Genomic DNA, 6,985 nt, shown 5'->3' with positions numbered 1-6,985 from the left:
GGGGCGGGCTGGTTCTCCCAGGCTTCCCGAGCCACGTCTAGAAGGCCCCTGGGCTGTCTCCCAAACAGCAGTTCGAAGGGGGTGAAGCCTGTGGAGGCCTGGGGTACTTCTCGGACTCCAAAGAGCACATACGAGGTCCCAGTCACGCCCATCCTCGGCCACCACCCGCTTCAGCATCCGTTTGAGCGTCTGGTTGAACTGCTCCACCAGGCCATCCGTCTGCGGGTGGTAAACCGACGTCCTCAGGTGCTGGACCTTGAGGAGGTGACAGAGGTCCACCATGACCCGGGACATGAAGGGGGTACCCTGGTCAGTCAGGATTTCCTTTGGGATCCCGACGCGGCTGGCCAGCAGAAACAGTTCGCGGGCAATGTTCTTGGCGTTGGCCGCTCGAAGTGGAATGGCTTCCGGGTACCGGGTGGCATAGTCCAGGATAACCAGGATGTGCTCATGTCCCCGGGCAGACTTCGGCAGCGGTCCCACCAGATCCATCCCAATCCGCTCGAAGGGCACATCGATGACGGGTAGTGGAATGAGCGGGCTGGGGGGAGGATGACAAGGAGACGTCTGCTGGCAGGTGGGACAGCTACGGCAGAAACGTTTAAATGAGGGAGGGGGTGGGGCCCCGGGAGCCTGTCTACCTCATCAATGCGGCGCACTTGATCCCAGCAGTTCCGCAGGTGGTCGTCTTCGCGTTGTTCCCTTCTGAACGAGCCCCCGGTCGTGACCTGGGAAAACACATCAAGGTAGACAGAGGGTAGATCAGGGGGCTGACACTCACCCTCCCTCTTGCTGTCCGTCACTAGGTAGACCGGCCTTGGGTGGGGCGGTCCCCGACGGGGTCGCCGTGGCCCGTTCCGCTGAGATCCACACTGTACGGTCTGGTACATAGCGGGTGTCTCCGTGCACACACGTCAGCGGCAACTGGGATTTCTGCTCGGGCCTGGGTCGTACCAGGGATGGTTGTACGAGGGTGACTGAACTGCCGGAGTCCAAGAAGGCCTGTACGGGTTTCCCTTCCAGTTTTACCATCCTGCTGGGGCCCGGGGAAAGTCCGTCCTGGTGCAGGAAACACCCCCCATCCAGGCCCGGGCCATCGGGTCCGGGGGTTCCGTGGGCATTGGCTCATCCGTCAAGTCGGGGACCGCCGTGGTGCAGATCCCTCTCCCAGGGTGCCTTCAGAGTCTGTGAAATAAGGAGAACAATCGTTAATGTCACCTGGAGCTCTGGGGTGCCCTCCCGCTGGTGTCTCCTCTCCTGGCTTTTAAGGCCAGCGGGAACGAGCTCCAGGTGCGCCACTCATCGTGCACAGGTGTTGTGCGTCGGTGATCAGTGTGGCAGCGGCGTTTCCAGGGCGACGCTAATCTGGACTCGGGATACTCGCCACAATATATATATATATTATAATTAAACTAAGCTTAATATCAAGTCATTTTGCTTCTTATGTAGATGTATCTTGATGCAAGAATATTTAGATATTTGTACTGAAAAACAAGACAGAAATACTGTGGAAGAATATGATTTTTTTCCCAGTGATTTTGTAAATTTAAATAGCAAAGCACTTGTTAACACATGCAAAACATGCTGCTGTTGAAGCGTTTCTACTTTTAGCACATGACCCATAAATTATTGACCAACATGAGAGGAATCAGAATGAATGGGTTTGCATGCTTTTCAATGCACAGGGATGTCATGCACAGCTAGAAATGGATGCAAAACTACTTTAGCATACTGACCTATGAAGCTGTAGATATTTTAAACCGATCACTGTCACGAGAGATAGAGATCAGCAATACTGACGGCTATTGTAGAAGGAAAGTATTGAGGATTGAACAGTGTTTGCAGTGCAATTATCTGTTTGATTGATACGTGAAGCGAAGAAACTGTTTCAACATGCTTCAGATATCAGATTTCTATAATGCTTTTCATTGAAATGCATGTACGCAAAGAATTGACCTTGCGTTTGCATTTCCCGTAAATAATTTCTCATGCATTTTCCCAATAAATATGCAAATGCACCACAAAAACGTGCTTGTATTTGTTTCTAAAGCTGCCATGAAGGCGATTTTACCTTTGTCCATCGTCTCCAGCGGAAATGCTCGGCGAGTGACTCGTGTTGGGTGACTTCTTCAGCTGGTGTTAGGGTCACTGGAGAAATATTTCGGGTGTTGCGTCCTAATGTTACGGTGGTGTCAGGGGACGTAGACTTTGAACCCCAGCTCTTATTTATGACAGTTCCTGTCTTCCATGACGGCATTAAATCACATTACAGCAGGTCATGTTACATGAGTCTATTTCTGACAAACAGTCTCTGTGGGGTTATAGAAGCACATTAATTATGATCTGTTTATATATGCATCCCTGTACATGTCTGCTTACAACTGTAATGTCACTTTCACTGGACAGTGTTAGCTCTGACAGGACTGTCCCTCGAGGGGTTTCTTGATGTGTTGTTTGTGTGCTTATTGTCACCACAGCTAACAAAATATTACCTTTTGGTAATGTTTCCGTTATTTCTGAACATTCAAATCTCCAGTTTTAAATTTTCATTTTTGTTAATGGGAATGTCACCAAAAACATTCGGGCACGTTCCATTTTATCATTATATGAACATCATAGGAATGTTACTTTTGAATGTTCTCTGAACATTTTGAAATGAGTAGTATATGTATGTTTAGTAGTATGTTTAAAAAAATGTTAGACAAACATCCAACAAAAATTTTAAAGAAAAAAATCTATTAATTATGTATGAATTAAATGTTTGTGCTTTAATGTTTTAAGAGCATTGAACATTCGTTCTGGCATTGGGTTGGGCATTCATTGTAGTGAAGATACTTTGTAATTTAGATCATCGCAAAATGTGTAGTACAGTTCATTTCATCAGGTAAGAAGCTGTTTGGATAAGTGGATGTGTACTAGAACTTTATTTAGTCATTTACTAGACTATGTTTAAAGTAAACTGTGTAATGTTGATTGTAACAGTGTTGTTATTGGCAACTAAAACGGTTTTCAGAAATTGAATTAAATCCCATAAAATATAAATATTAGATGAAATACTTTAAATTCAACTAACTGAAATACATTTTAGTTGACATGCTGAAATTGTTAAATCCAAAACTGAAAAAAATGGATAAATAGATAACTAATAAGATAACTAATAACAATGACAAACATGTAACAAATGTACTAAAAATGTATATGAAAACTGAAAATCTAAAAATACAAGCAAATGTAAAAATTAATACATTCTATAATAGTATAGAAATAATACTCAAATAATGCTAGATTGCATAGCTGTTAATGCTTGTTCATCTGAATGCCTGTCTATCCAAAACCCAGACACAAAACAGCAGTACAGTTTAAAGGGGTCATATGATGCGATTTTAATTTTTCCTTTCTCTTTGGAGTGCTACAAGCTCTTGGTGCATAAAGAAGATCTGTAAAGTTGCAAAGACTAAAGTCTCAAATCCAAAGAGATATTCTTTATAAAAGTTAAGAGTCAACCACGCCTACCTAAAACAGCTCGTTCTAACACGCCCCCACATATCTACGTCATGATGTGGGAAGATTTGCATAACGCCGCCCAAATGTCCACGCAAAGAAAGAAGGTGTAACTTTTATTCTCGCTGTAGTATTGTTGTTGCCGCCGCCGCCATGTCGTGAAGGCGCTGTGTGTTTCGTTGTGAAAGCGAAACTACTTTGTTTGGTCTTCCAAAAGAGGACGATATCTGCTTCGTCATGCCTGGAGCTGATCCGTGCTGGTCGCTGAGGAAATACTACAACTTCGCGCTGTCGATCGCCAGATCGGCTTTCACTGTGGACGAAGCGGAGTCCAGCCCGGGGTCGTCACATGTGGTTGCCCATGCTTGAGGTATTCGGCCAATCACAACGCACTGGATAGCTGGCCAATCAGAGCACACCTCGCTTTTTCAGACCGATGAGCTTTGTAAAAATCTTCGCGTTTCAGAAAGGCGGGGCATAGAGGAGAAACAATAATGTACAGTATGTGGAAAATAATGTGTTTTTTGAACCTTAAACCGCATAAACACATTTCATTACACCAAATACACAAAATAATGTTCTTTTTAGCAACATCATATGACCACTTTAAGTTAAAGTACTAACTTTTATAAAAGCTGAATACAAATAAATGTATTCTGAAAATAAAATAAAACAAATTCTAAATAATAAATATCATAGTAGATATAATTAATACTAAAATAACAGAATTTTATGGCTGCTAATGCATATTTGTTCATCTGTCTAAAGAAAGATTTCTAAAGAAAGACACAAACAAAGCAAATTATAATAACCTTTTATTTATTATAAATCTTTTAAATAATAAAGTACAGCTTTCTCTCTCCACTGAGGTATTGACATCCGGTATATTACAGTACACAAAATGAACAGTCAGATACTTTCACACAAAAAAGTATCTGTGTAAAATCCTTAGACAGTCCAAATTAATGATCAAAATTTATTTTCAAGCGATTGTGTGTATATAGTTTCAATATTCACTGAACCCAATAAACTATGCTGGGATTTTTGAGCTAAATATTCCTGTGGCTCAGTGGTAGAGCATTGTGTTAGCAGTGCGAAAGGTTGTGGGTTCAATTCCCAGGGAACACAAATACTGGTAAGAAATGTATATCCTGAATGCACTGTAAGTCGCTTTGGATAAAAGCATCTGCTAAATGCATAAATTATGATTAAATTATTAATTATTAAATTACAAAGCACAACATTTCAGTGTTATAGCAGGAAGTTTGAGGAACACAGAACAGATATTTGGTTATTGGTCTATATCCACTCTCAGAAAAAAAGGTACAAAAGCTGTCACTGGGGCGGTAACTTTTCAAAAGGTACACTTTTGTACTTTTAAGGTACCAATATGGACTCTTTAGGTACAAAGGTGTGCCTTTTGAAAAGGTACCGCCCCAGTGACAACTTTTGTACCTTTTTTTCTGAGAGTGTGGATTTGGAATATTGAACATTGCATATGCATTGCATCTGATTTCAAAACACATTTTTACAGTTCATCAAGAAATATTGCCTCATGCAAAATTGCACAATAAGTCGAGCTTTAACAGAATGTTTATGTTGTTTTTCCAGAACCGCCAGAACAAGAAAATGCCCTCGTAGTTCCTCACACGTGTTCTCAGATGGTCAATACGGGAAATAAAGAACTGGTCCACAGTCTCAGATCTTGTTTTATGCTTTTTTCTTCTTTCTCACTGCATTTATTCACACAAAAATCTGAAATCTGTTATTTTCTGGTTTGTTCTTCAGCAGGTGAATCCAAACAGTGACACCTGACATGAGTTTCCTGCAGATTTAACTGGTTGGAGCATCTCATAACCTGATCTGACATCGATGAACTGCTTCTGCAGAGATGTAAGCATGCCTGTGGAAACGTTGCGTCATTAGTATCATTCACAAATTATTTAATTTATCAATTGCATATATTTAATGTTTGCACACATTTAATGATCCCATTAAGGGAGCTGGTACTTGTCAAGTAAAATGTATTTGTATAGTGCTTTTCACACATTGTTGCAAAGGAGCTTTACAGAAAATCGTGATGTTCCTGTTTAGAATGTCTTAATATCTTCATGCCTTATAGTTGCATTTAGCTTTTTCATTTAGCAAAAGCAATCAAGCAGATGAGATTTGCTATATAGTGGCTTGTATACAGTATATCACCTACGCAAGTGTACTGTATGAGAAAGTTGGACATACTTGTATATACAGCTTTATCATTTGGATCTGCATTAATATAGTCTCTCTTAAGCATGCAGTGAATCACTGTTTGTAACTCACCTCTATCACAGCTAAACTTCTGTTGATGCCTTGGATCGAATTGGCTCTTCAAACTGACACTGCGGTAGACACAGAAGAAACAAATTAACATTCAATCTGAACTAATTATTTTCCTGATGAAATATCAGTATTAAACTCTTCAGCTCTGTTCCAAACCCTAGTTTTTGCTGTATACTGTTTGATCAGCATCTTAATTAAAATAAAACTGAATTGAATTGTGCTACTGAATTGAAACTCTCTGTATATGCATCAGATGTCAATGCTCACTGACACGTGAAATCTACAGATGCAAATAGATAAAGTGTCATAAAATAAACACTTAATAATGTATTTTGGACTTTTTCTGTCCACTTGTCTGAAACAAATAGCCCAAAATCTCAAAATTGACCAGCGCATGGAAAAAAACATACAAAACAAACCAGTGTTTTTCCCTGTAGTGCCTTAAAGGAACACTCCACTATTTTTGAAAATAGGTAATTTTCTGACTCCCCTAGAGTTAAACAGTTGAGTTTTACCATTTTCGAATCAATTCAGCCGATCTCCGGGTCTGGCGGTAGCACTTTTAGCTTTAGCTTAGCATAGATCATTGAATCTGATTAGACCATTAGCATCTCACTCAAAAATGTCCAAAGAGTTTCTATATTTTTCCTATTTAATACTTGACTGCACCCATGCACCACTCAGTGTTGTCAGATTGGAAATGTCCAAGTATCGTACCAGAAGCTCAAAATTATCGTATTTGGAAGAAAATGATCGTACACGAGTAAAAACGTACAGAATACAGCTATTTATCAACTAGACTAGAACAACAACTTTTTGACACAACCTTCAAATCACCACAATAAATAAATAACTATGCTAGGGCCCTATGAAATACGTTTTATTTTTTCCCAAATTCCATTTATTTTTTTAAATTCCAAATGTAAATATTTTTGGATTCTGTTTTTTTTTCCATTTAAATTTTTCTGGACTCCTTTTTAAATGGTTAAATTAAATTTTATTAAACAAAAGCACGTCTAATTAAATAATGAAACATATACAATTCAACATAGTTTAACAAAAATTACATGTTTATGGTCTTATGAAATGTTCTATTTTTTTCACCTTGTTTATTGTTCCCAAATTCTGTGTTTTAATATGTCTAATTATTTGAATGCATAAAAAC

The sequence above is a fragment of the Sinocyclocheilus grahami genome, unplaced genomic scaffold (genome assembly GCF_001515645.1).
Source record: "Sinocyclocheilus grahami isolate Dianchi unplaced genomic scaffold, SAMN03320097.WGS_v1.1 scaffold389.1, whole genome shotgun sequence".
NCBI classification, from domain to species: Eukaryota; Metazoa; Chordata; class Actinopteri; order Cypriniformes; family Cyprinidae; genus Sinocyclocheilus; species Sinocyclocheilus grahami.
This window is presented reverse-complemented; position numbering follows the sequence as displayed.